Source organism: Vanessa tameamea, chromosome 4 (genome assembly GCF_037043105.1).
Source record: "Vanessa tameamea isolate UH-Manoa-2023 chromosome 4, ilVanTame1 primary haplotype, whole genome shotgun sequence".
NCBI classification, from domain to species: Eukaryota; Metazoa; Arthropoda; class Insecta; order Lepidoptera; family Nymphalidae; genus Vanessa; species Vanessa tameamea.
Window position 1 is genome coordinate 1,905,124 of NC_087312.1, and position 13,967 is coordinate 1,919,090.

Below are 13,967 nucleotides of genomic sequence, written 5' to 3' on the forward strand. Positions count from 1 at the left end.
CGTACCTTTACAGGTTCCGTGTATTGATAACTATCACTTTGCTATATAGGGACGGTGTTATCGTTTCTTCAATAATTAAACTAATTCTATTTATCAAAAATCTAATCCAAAAATATTTGAGTTATCCAATTTTATCTAGGTATATTTAGGAATGGATCACTCAAGGACGTAACACAAATCCGTTGGTTCGGTTTTTAAACGTCGTTAGCGAAAACGTAATCTTTTCAAAGATAAAGTTTGTTATCTACATATGTAGATATGTGAAAGCATCGATCACGGACGCTATCACAAAATCCCTTCTGGCGCAATTTTAGGAGTGGATATTGATCAAATTACAAGCCTGTGGCGTGTTTTTCTAAGATTAAATTACGTACACCTACAGGCGAATTAATTGTCTTCGTATACATATTACAATTCTAATATTCATGATGATGATCGACTGAGGTGATAGGAACACCAAATCTATTAGATCAGTCTAGTCCTGAGACATAAAACATTTTTCAGCTCAGCAATTGTTTCTCCTAATCCATTTAGCTCAGCCTGAGCATACAGATGAATATCGTCTGCAAACAGGTGTTTATATTGATTCAGATTGAATTAGTGACATTTATAAATATAAAAAAGAGTAAGAATAAAAATGGAGATATAATACCTCCTTGGAAAACGCCAGCAAACAGCAACCGATTCGAAGTCTAAACATCTATGCTTATATGGCTAGTATGACTTACTGTCATATCAAATGTAAAAACAATTTAGAAATAAAATATAAGAGAACAAAATTCGTAGTAAAGAACGATGGTCGACTGTATTAAAAGCCTTAAAAAATCTGACAGAGCAGAGTATGATAGACAACCCTATTTTTTTATATTAGATTTGCAAATTATTAGTATACAAGAAGTATCTCATTGTTACTTTTAACATCATCGATGCACCGCCCACGCGAACAAGATGCTGTGTGGTAACTATAATTACACTGGCTCACTCGATTTCACACATTTGTAACCAAATATATAATATAAATAAGCGGACGATCAAATGGGCGACCTGAAGGTGGTCACTACCGCCCAAAGACAATAATGCTTTAAGAAATGTTATTCATTCCTTACGCGATGCGACACAAACTTTGGAAACTAAGACGTTATGTCCCTTGTGCCTGTAGTTACACTGGCTCACTCACCTTTCAAACCGCAACACAACATTACTGAGTACTGCTGTTTGGCGGTACAATATCTAATGAGTGGGTAGTACCTACCTGGGTAGGGCTTGCATATTGAACCGAAACCATAAGAAACTACAAAGTATTGCTGTTGAATGGCAGAATAATTGGTATAAATGAGTGATCACCTAGAAACGAGCACAAATATAATTAAATAATCACCACCTGCGCCTGTACTATTTAGTGTTTTAAATCGGGCTTTGACTATCAACGTTAGGTTATCTAGATCATAATCAGTTGGATATCCGAACGATTTTAATCCACCCGATAAATGTTATCTATTCGCTAAAACTTTTATCTAGATGGGAATACATCGCGATATCTGTTTCATAGATGTCAATACATATCAACGTATTGTCACTCGTATTAAGCAGACGATAAGGGTCAGATTTGAATGTATTTATTTGTGGTATACGTCGAATATCGAATTAATCGAGGCCTTGATCGTCTAGATTTTAATTGTTCAAATATTTATTAAATATACAAAATTCGTGCATTTTAATTTGTTACTCGTAATTAAGTTTTTAATAAAAACGTGTCCTGTTTCAATATACAAGAGTTGGCTTTGGGCACTAATTAAACATCATGCGATTGACCTATGAATAAACCTTTGACAGTTTTATTGCTTGTATTTGGTATAAAAAATAAATTTGAAATAAGAGAGAAACAGAGATCAAACTTACAATTTAATTTTTTTTATTTAACACTTTATTGTACGTCCTAGAAAAATAAAAGCATATACATGTCTAAGAGAACTAGTCACAGCTTATGCCTGAAGAGATTTCTCCCAGCACACACAAAAATGAAGGAAAGTCACCGAAAGGAATAACACACAGATAATTTACAGTTAGACACAAAATCGAAATTACAATGAATAGTTACTAATATGGTCGAATTAGGACCATACGAGCCGTAAAGGCCGAGTGGTTAGAACGCGTGAATATTAACCGATGATTGCGGTTTCAAACCCAGGCACTACTGAATTTTCATGTGATTAATTTGTGTTGATAATTCATATCGTGATCGGCAGTGAAAAACAACATCGTGAGATACCCAAGCTGCATTGGAAGAGCATAGTGGAATTGACTTAGCCCAGTAGTGGGACAATTACAGGCTGTTACTGTTATGCTGTTACATTTAGAAAACATTGATTATGACACACACGTTTGACAAAAACAAAAAAAAATGTTATATCTGTCTCTCTCAAATAATTTTAAATAATAGAGACGGTTATATATTATTTAGCGGTAATTAGTCTGCAAAATCCTTTGTCAACTACATATTTTAGTCTGACTAAATTATGAGTAATTATTTTATCGAGAAATCAATGAGTAACAAGGTTCAATAAGTTTAAATTGTATAAAGTTTATTTTTAATGTATTATCTTTACATAGCATAAAACAAAGTCGCTTCCCGCCGTCTGTAGGCTTGAATCTTTTAAACTACGCAACGGATTTTAATGCGGTTTTCGTCAATAAACAGAGAGATTCTAGAGGAGTTCTTTATTCGTATAATACACGTAAATTATACTATTTAAATTTCGAAAAGTGTATATACTTTTGGTGGAAAATTAACTTACTGTTACCTTAAAAACCAAATATTAGTAGTTTTTATAAATTAATCACTGGGCTAATGTTTCCTATTACAGATACGGTTTGGAGGTTATTCCACCAATCCCCCTTAGTGCTTCATATATGTGAGACTGAATTCGATCTGATACAACGTTTCCTTGCATCAGGAATGAATGAGTTATAGAATCAGCCAAATGATCTATGGTCACGAGATAATTTATACAGAAATAAAGCTTCATCCACATACATATAAAGATATACCGAGTCTGAACAGATCAGCGGTTTAGAGTCGCCTGTGGAAATGATTGAAAACGTATAAAACTTTTCAAGACTATTTTGGAGGAGAAAACAATGAAGTAGTCATACAATTTATTTTCTCCTCCTTTCCCTAGATTACAAAGGATAATAAATAGCTTTACAATTGCCTCACATATTTGGGATAGTAAATATATTTAATTAAATTACGTTTCGACGTTTCGACTTTTCCCCTACATTCTATTTTCGAAAAAAGAAGAAATAGTCGCTGAAAACCCTTTCAGATTTCAGACAGATCTCAAAATGACGCCACTTGTTTAACTCTGGGTCGAAGTTGGTTGGTCGAAGTAACTCGTCTAAGAATAAAATAAAATACAAGTTACCTAAATCATAAGAATAATCTGTATGCTTTTATTTAAATAATATAATGAAAAATAAAACATATAAAATATTACTCATAGACTTAAATCCATTTTAACACTTATAACTTGTAAATTCCAAGTCTCAACGCGTAACGGGTCATTTCAACCGTATTGTCGTGGGGTGTCAACCCTCCTTTAGTGACACCCTCATTCCCACGGTCGCGTGCTTCCAATATTGCATTTAAGTATTAGAAATTAACACATCCACGCGTCCAACAGAAAAACATACTTTTTAAGCTAAGATCACATCTGTGCGTTCAAACTTGATTCAGCTTAATGGACGGTCACACATGCGCAACGGTGTCGTATCGTTAAGCTTCAGACCCACCTGCGTGACCATGCTAAGCGTTAGTGATACAATCATATATTTAGCGACTAGTTCGTAGCTTCGTAAGGCTTGCACAGATATCGTAACAGGTTTAAAGATGAAGTTGTTTTACGATCACTTGCTTCGGGTATGTTATAGGTTAAGAGCTTTATTTCTCGTAGGAATTTTATAATTCACTTAAAACGAGATAAAAAATACATAAAAGAGTAATTAAACAAATAAAAGTGCTCGTGTGTCGGAGGCGTGCATCTCCAATTCCAAAAAAAAAATCTTTAATAGACTTTAAGCGAAATTTCTCACAAGTTTAAGTATCTTACTATTTGTCGCCGCGGCATTGCGTTTTAGGGTTTCGTCGTTAGGTATTAGCCAAACAGATGCCTGTGGCCTGGAGTTCAAGCTTGCCTTATATAAAATTCGATCCGAACATGGTCTCGAAAGATCGACAGACAGACAGAGTTACTTTCTCATTTATAATATTAGAATAGATTAAAATCTTGGGAGTAAACTTTCAAGACTCCGGTAAAACAATATAATAACTTTTTAGTGACCTGGGGATTAAAACCAGGACTTCGGGTTCCGCAACCACTAGATCAACGAGGTCATTATGTAATGTTTAAATAAATACCAATAAAACGATTCAATGAATGACATAAATTGTGTTTTATCATAACTATTATCGAAATTCATTTTTATAATAAAATTGTGTGTTAAACATATCGATAGACGGTACATCACTTGTAACATCTGATAACGATAAGCAATCGTTGTTACACATCATTACAGTGTGTTCTTAAAATTATTGCAAAATAGCTTATCTGCCTCATTACAACTTCTTATCAATTATTTCTAAATACTCTAGATATATTTCTTGTGTTTTTTTTTTTTAATTTAGAACATGATTTACTCAATCAGAAAGAAGAAAGCTTCTGTGGTAATACTGGCACTTAAAAAACCTTTGTTCAGCATTAGTACGTTATCAGACTTACATTTTAATTGTATTATATTTTAAACCGGACTCGTCTTAAGCCAAGCAAGGGCTTCAAAAAACCCGGTCACCACTCTCCGATATGGTCAAGACCACCAGTTAGACACCATAGCAGGTCTGTTAAAAATATTTTCTGGGAGGCTTGCCAGAACCCTGCTTGCATCAAATCAAATCAAATCAATTTTGTTCAAGTAAACTTCACAACGAAGCGTTTTTGGATCGTCAATATTAAAATACTACAACCGTTTCGGAAAGCATCGGTATGTTTGTTGTACTTAAGACTGTTTTGAAGGCTACAATATATATTGACCGGCCTGAAATTGGCTTTGCAAGACGTTACGGATGTGTAACAGTAAAAGTCATAAACGACTTTTTAGGTTATTTCATATGCAATATTCGTATTCGCATCTCTGGTCTATGACCACACCTTTAATCCAAAAAACTATTATCAATATGCATATATATCAGAAAATTTTTCTTCAACGCCGAGCACAAGATAAATCATAAGCAGATGGAAATTCAATATTGCATGCCCAGGTTTGAACTCCGAATCTTTGCTTAAGATTCACATCTCGTCTATATTATTAGTTAATACACTAACAATTTAAAAATACTCACATTCCATAGCCTGACAATAGTTTCAACATCTATATTCCATTGGTTTAAATCATAAACCACCCAGCAATTCATTGAATCCCTACAATACGGTGTTCAATTACACGAGACACGAATGTCCAAAGATAGTAACGATCATCAGTTCATAAACAAACCCGCAAAGGCTCACCGTTTCAATAATTAATCCTCTTTAAGGATATACAGAAACAAAATGACCAGGAAACGCACAATCTTCCATGGAAAGCATAATTTTGTGGCACAATAGTGCAGCCGTCGTCGTTATTTGCGTACGCGCACAATACCCCTTTGATGTCGCCGCTTTTACTCAATAAGCAGATACCTCGGCTGTGTCACCAGGTGTCGAGATTTACGCAGGATGTCCAGGCTCGCGAAACTTCTTTGAGGGGCAACGGATATACGATTAGGCACGGAAAACATCATTATTTATTGAATGTTTACAACAGCCACTGCAATAATCATTTTTATTTACCTTTGTGTAACTAAAACAGAAAAACTGAACCGTTTTTTTTTTTGTAAGAATATCTCGTTGACAAAGTATTTGGCATTTAAGAGGTTAGAAAAAGTTATGTATTTTCGCACTCGTTTATAAAGGCATATACACGTGTTAATATGTGGTATTCAGATGGTGGTAGAGCTTTCTACAGGCCCGTCTGCGTAGGTACCACACACTCATCAAATATTCTATCAAACAGCAATACTTATTTTGTTGTGTTGACATTGGAGGGGTTAGCATCATCTTAGCTTCCAAGATTAGCGGCACATTGCCGACATAAGGAGTAGTTAATATCTTTACAGCGCAAATAGCGCTTTATGAGCGGTGGAGATCGCTTACCATGAGGTTACATATTTGCCAGACCGCATTAAAAAAAAAAATGTTAAAAATCCAATTAATCTCTGACAAGCTATTGATGAGTCAATAAAATACTGTATAGTGCGCGCGCATGGGAATCGCGTTATCTGAGCTCCATTACGGCCGAGTGTACGCACTATCTGAATTGAACGAAATCTGTTATAGCAACCATTACATCATGTTATCGGCCTCTTAACGTCTTCAAGGTTTGTTTTCGTTTTCAATCGCTTGTTAAATTCAACCAAATTCTAATTCAGAATGTACTTTACGAGATTTATAAGCACTTCAAATCATTGTTTTCGTTGCAGTCTTATTTTGTTAGTTATCTATACACAAGCAAGTTATTCGTAATGTGGTTTGGTGAGTTTTTATATTAGTTCTATCTCAATTCGAAGTGAAAGCCAGGTTTAGATCAAATTTATAATTTTATCCAAAAATTTGACCCAACATAACGAAACTTTGATAGACATTTTATTTGTGATTTTTGACGCAAATGGTCAAATAGAGACTTTATTGAAATAAAAACTACGATTTTTTGAATACATTCCTTATTTTTTGTTGATATTAACAATGTGGCTAATAACATCAAGGAACTAACTGAAACTGTTTTCTAAATGATTTTGAGAAAACAGCCGAGTCGTAGTTAGTCTGTTACATACATAATAGTCAAAAACATACATGTAGCGTAAAAAAGTAACTTCATGTAAATATCCTATGAGTCTCCTCCTCCCTTTTGTTTGGAGCTTACTCCACTACGCCGCTCAAATGTGGGTTGGACACATGGAATATTCTCATACACCACGTGCAGATTTCCTCAAGATGACCCTTCCCAGCTCAGCCCGAGATTAATAATAAAGACAAATTAATTCAGTTGTGTTTGCTCCAAGTTTGAACTCAGAGGTAAGAAGAAGAATATTCAAGTCTGCTAATCACTGGGCCACACGTCATCGTGTTAAATATCACCTATTTTTAATGAGGGCACGTGACCACGACCACGAACACAGCCATCCTCTTTACAACACTATATCAAATGTTAAATTAAAAAAAAAAAAATATATATATATATATATATATATCGTCTACCTATTAAATGGTAAATAATAGAATTGTTGCTACATAAGACCTCCGACAAGAATATTTTATAACTTGTCCCAGCGCGATTTTAACGTTGTCGGGTTTAGATATACAATTACTTTTAACACGACTGTGAGTCGCCATATTTTAAAGGTGAATGTTAATTTCATTTTGACATTTGTTTTTTTTAAATTTATTTTAAACTGGCAAAGGAATCCTACCATGCAGCCATTTTTAAGCCAAATACAAAGTATACAACCATCGTACTAGTAGTTGATTAAGTAAAATTTAAACTTGTAAACGCTTAATAATAACGTATGATTCCATTAAATATGAATTCACCGATAAGAAACGGTCATAAGTTTCCGATGCTATCACTCAGCTAAGTATTCGTATTTTTAAATCGTAGTGAAAGCAAACTTGATAAGCGACCGGCTATCAACTTAGCTGATACCGCGTGTTTGTCCGTTTATCGTCTAAATTAAATGACAAGTCCATATTATTTTTCTCGATTTATCACAGAACGCTGATCACCTTTGAATCCGTGTTGAAGTAATTTATTTTGGAAACAAACAGTATCATTACAGTGACTACAATAGAGAACGTTAATAGAACTTAATCAAAAATAAGTCGAATATTAAGGGATGAACACACAAAACATAATTGGGATTATAAGAAAAATAAATATAATGATCAATTACATTTTATTTATGTCAATCTACTTGATGTTCCTTTGCCCTGGTAGACTACTGAGAAAGGTACCTTCAAATCTGTAGATATATATTGCTTCCGTGACGTCATATCTGGATTAACTCAAACATCAAGGAACACTTTCTAGTGTCCAGATTACATGCTGCAATAATGTTTGCGTACACATTTTAAACAATAATATTTCTAGTACAGTTCCGACTCTGTTGAGATTGGCCACTGTATCGAAGCTTGATAGTAAGGTCACTATTATACCATAATCAAAACACCTGTTATATGTAAGCGAACTGGCTGGCTTAGTCCCCACCGTCCATAGACATTGGCGCTGTAAGAAGTATTGAACACTCTGTCATGCGCCACCGACTGTTAAAAGTACTCTGGCTCAATCAAACGTAGCCGTAACCAACAATACTAATTACCTAGATTTTTTAGCAGTACACAGACGGGTTTACAAAAAGTCCTACCAAGCGAACCAAGTTTTTACGATCTGTGTATATGATATAAAAAAATATTTAATATACATAAGTATTTCATTTATTAATCTATGAACTCATGTCATAGTAATCAAATACTAAAATTATCTAGGATACGGTTCATTATACTACAGAACCCAGCAGACTTCGATCTGCATGCCATCATGCCGACCTGCAGGGTACTGTATGTAATAAATTATTAAGTCAATCAGTAGAATTAGAAATAAATGAATCGGCTACAGAGCCATCTAGCGGTGAGATTTAACACAGTTGAACACATACAATCCAAAAAACCATTCCTGTAGTTCCGGTTGACAATTGTTATCACCACGTGGTAGTGGCAATAACACTCAAAGTTTGAATAACGCCAACATTATAGTTTCACTGTCGGAAGCCTATATATATATATTGGGGCGAACCAAACGCTAGCGCGATTCAGGAACCATGCCTTTCATACAAATTTTCAGTATAAAGATTTAATAAATTTTCACGGTTTAACACAGATAATAAAAACCATCTCCATAAGAAAATAACAAACACACACTGGACATTGGTTGTGTGATGATGTACTTTAAAAAATTGAATTTTCGTTTATTCTATTTTTATATAGTACAAATAATTATTATATATATTTTTGCTTATAGGCGTCCCTACAAATGATTAACAAATTAATTAATTATTTTAAGCAAATTTTTGCCTTATTAAAGTCAATAATTATGCGTTCTTCTGTAATTGACAGTGCAAATTGAATAAATGTTATAAACAACTTTTGTTGATCCAAATACAGAAATAAAATACATATCTACAATGGAAAATAGGATTTAAAGTAATCAATTTAAACCTCATTTCCCGAAAGCACCGTTTTGGCGCTTAAGCGTTTCTTCCTTTCCAATTACGATACACACGCAAACTAATGATAATAAATATTTTCAAGGAACACTAGCTTATTAATCCCTGATTTCTCTGTGCCCAACAGTTATGCGAGAAAACTTACCAGGAGTAGGTATTATGCTATTGCCAGAAGCTAGAAACGAAGTTGCGACTTATTCAACACTACCCGACAAGAGCCATTGAGGTTAAATTACCAAACAATTATCAATTATAAATCCAATAACAAAAACAATATCGAAATCTTGGTCTCAAAACTGGGGGAAATTCTACTTATTTATACCTTTAAAGACGTATCACTTTGAATGTTACCAACAGATATTAATTTTAAGTATTTATTAATAAGTTGACGGTGTAACGTTTTCAATAAATAAGTAATAAATACATAAATAACACATTCCAAATTCTATTTCGATTGAACGTCTATTTCTCACAAAAATAAACCTCAATTGATTCTTAATCGGGGACTAATTCTGCTAATTTATCCATAACAATAACGATACGTTTCCGATTCAACTTCGACCTTCGTTACGTTTTCAGAATAGTTCGCTTAAACTGCAACGATTGCGTTTCGATTCCATTGCGATAAAGTCTAAATTTGTTAGTAGAATTCGCCCCCTGGTCTTTTCCACGATATAATAACCGAGCTATCGCCACAGCTTAATAAATAAACAATCAAAGAATACGTGAATAGATAGATAAGCGTGTATTGAACCCGCACTTTGAATCGTTCGTATAAATAAAAAAAAATATCTACATCAATCATACTAATAGTGTTAAGTTGTATAATTCGTTTGTTTGTTTTAGTACGAAAACAAGTTACTTGATTTGATATTTATTCGGACAAACTTGTCAAAAGTTCTAAATTCAAATGTGATTTGACTTATATAATAAATGTTTTTTTTTTATCTATATAGCTCATAGTTCGGAGTTAAGAAGTCGTGTATTTAAACCGATAGTTTAGGTATTATGTGTCTTCGTGAATGTAGGACCCCATCGTATCATGCGTGTTTGCGTATACACTTTTGCAGAGCTATGACCGAAATATGGCCCGCAGTTCATTCGGATACTTACATGAGAATAAATAAAAGTACCATGTGACATTTAAAAAAAACATTATTTGTAAACGGACCTTATTTTGTAAACGGAAAAATTGACCATCTATTGAACTGAATTAACACTTTACCGATTTTGATATAACTTAATATAATAATAGTTTTGATATAGTCATCAATTAATTATAATTTATGCTTATAACATTTAAACTTAATTAGAAGTTAATTTGAAGGAATGTTATACTTTTTTTTAATTAAATATTATTATAATATTAATTTAATTTATAATATAAGTACATAAACGCAGCTAAAAATTAAATATATTTGATTGAACATCTTTGATCTTTGATATTGAAATATTAGGCTTACCGATAGGTAATTAAAGGAGCAGTTAATTATTTTGATCATCATTGGTTACTACATGTATTAAAGTATAGTTAGTTGTGTCGATAATTCTTTGATTAAAAAATAACGTCAGTACGACCGATGTCGGGAGTACAACTTGTATGAATATACCTTGTATTCTTTGTCACCTTGACATTACGTTGTTACCAACGAAATCATTATCTTATGAACTTTCTCTTTAATAACATATTGATAGCAGCAACATTCGAGTTATATTTTGCTTACACGAACGAGATAAATAATTATCAATAATTAATTATTTTAAATTGCGAGATTCGAAAGCGCATCCCTCGTGCATGATACCCAAGAATTTATATGTGACTGTGCAAAATTTCTACTATATGGTACGGTTAATGTAACATACAAACGAAGTTTTATATATTTGTCATTCAAATTTATATTCTAAGTTTACAAATTTTAGCATACACAGACTGCAAGTCCCGACTTCGTTACGATATAAGATGTGTCGATTTAGTTTTAATATAAGTTTTTTTTTTTAAACCACCGAAAGTACGTCAGTAGCGCCATCTACTGCATCTAATCGAAAACGCTCTAGCCTTTTAGGAGTTTAGTGTTTACATTCAATCCTACAAAAAAGGAAGACTTACAAATACATATAAAGATTAAAAATACATTTAACTGAAAACAACTAATTTCGTACAAGTTCATTAAATTTGTTTTCCTATATTTTATGCGTTTAGGAATTATACGTGAATCGGGGACTTTTGTTATTCAATTAATTCGTACGAGTCATTATAAAACCGAATCTATCGATACCTTGACTCATGTATTCAAGGAAAAATCGTTCTACAGATGTTGAGGAAGGAGCAATGACCTGTTATCTTAATTTTTAACCTATTAAGCCAAAAATATAAAAGACGAATTATTTGAAATAAAATATTTAAATGTTTATTTATAACATTTTTACCTATTCACAAAATAGTTTTCGTAACATGAACCAATTTTTTTATCTATTAATATCGTTGCTACTAATTCTCAAAAAAAAAGGTAATCGGGTGTTTGTTTGTTTTATAATTATCAAATAATTAATTAATAATCTGTAGTTACGAAATTTATTATATACGTTAAAAAAATCTTAATACTTATGACTGGTGTTCAACATTTCAATACACTACCTCCACGATATGCCTGCGGATTCGCTAGAGTTTTCGATGTTAGTCGTCAGGAGTTAGGCATAAAAAAGTAGCTCATGTCCTTTCTTGGGATTCAAGCTTGCTTCATACCAAAATTTAATCAAATCCGGCTCTTTGCTGCATACTAAAATAACATGACTGTATTTTTAGATGTTGAAAAAGAGTTTCTTGCCGTTTCTTCTCGGTAGAATGTACATTCCGAACCGCTGGTAGCTTCACTTAATAAAGTCTGTTAAATGACGATTCAAAAGTGCTTGTAAAACATGAATAAAGTATATTTTGATTTGATTTGAATTGATTTGGCTAGGCCGTGAAAGAGTTACAAACAGACGGACTCACTTTCGTTTTTATAATATTATTAGTATAGAAGATAACAAAAATTGTACCTACTATTATATTGTATTCACAATAAATAATTAGTCACTACCACAAACTAAATTTCTAGAAAAAAAAACGATTAAAACCAGTTTTAACATAAACAATATTAATTATATATTTTTCCATCGTCACCGGTGACATAGTCGAGATAGCTCATTGAATTCCGTAAGGAGATTATAGGTTTAAATCTGAGCCAAATACCAAACTATAAATATATATAATACTTAAACTTATGTTTATAATTCATCAAATCCAATTTTTATTTGACATGATTGAAACCGTGTATTTTTTATGATGTAGGTAAACGGACGGTATCATTGTCTACAGACATATTAACCATTCCTTACGTCGCCAACGCACCACCAACCTTGGGAACTAATATGTTTTTAGTTAAAATGGCTCACTCATCCCTCAAGCCGGAACACAATAATAATACTAAGTATCTCTTATTGGCGGTAGAATATCTGTGTATTAATATATTTTTACAATTATACGATTTCAAGGGTAATGCTTGAATGTATTTAATTCTTGAACTTTTTTTAGGTAAATTGATTTGGAATCAGGACGATAGCAAGGTCAGAGTCGAACATGCGACTAATAATTATGAAATCTAACAACTAAGAATTAAAATCAGCCCTCTATAAATCCATAATAAATACCCCTTAAATGTCTAGTAAATTAATGATTTAGTTTTATATATATACATATATAAACAATACAATTGAGAGACATGTACCGTTCTTTATTACAGTTACTCCTTATTCCAAATTCTATGTGTAAAAAACTATGGAACCCTATTCTTAAGCCATCGCCGTCTGTCTGACATTCGATATTTTTGACACGTAATAGTTAGTCTATTATTTTTACATAATACTTGTAACCATGACTGCTATCATATAAATGATAATAACAATAAACAATGTCCATTAGTACGGAACCCTCAATGATCAAATGCAAAAAGCATATTGACTTTTGAAATTTATCAAAACAAAACTCAAAGATTCATTCAATTTTGAACTACTACACAAAATATTAAAATTTACCTTTTATGTTAATTATTAAATGTAGTTGAAAAATCACACACTGGTACACTTGCCAGTATTGTATTAGTGTTTTAATATATAAGAAAACTTATTTATTTAATAATGTCTTATCGTTATGTGTAAAATAATAATTTGTGTGAGATATGAGTACTAACAAACTAATAAATTAATCATATATAATTGGAACGGTTAAGCATGTATGACCATATTCTCTTGCCTTTTAAATTTTTTTTTAAGAGTGACGACATTTTTGACGTATGTCAAAATTTAACATGTTCCGTTCAGGTGAAAATGACAGATTATCAAGCAAGTCATACAATACTTTACATATAAAATACTTTATATAAAGGCGATCAAATAGTAACAGCATCATTAGTGTGGACACTGGATTGATATAATTTGAGCGCTATAGCTCATTTTATTCGCTTATTACCTCGTAGGCTTAGATTTATAAGGCTGCGATTCCGTGGTCCCGAGTTCAAATCGTTAGTTTGAATATCGAGACTATTTAAAATAAGGCTGTCTC

The 13,967-nt window shown here is 32.6% G+C and overlaps 1 protein-coding gene across 1 annotated transcript in view; it reads right to left on the reverse strand.

Annotated features, from left to right (window-relative positions):
• The window catches only part of LOC113396660 (zinc finger protein ush), a 223,885-nt gene that overhangs the window by 209,060 nt on the left and 858 nt on the right, over positions 1 to 13,967 (reverse strand). The window lies entirely within an intron of this gene.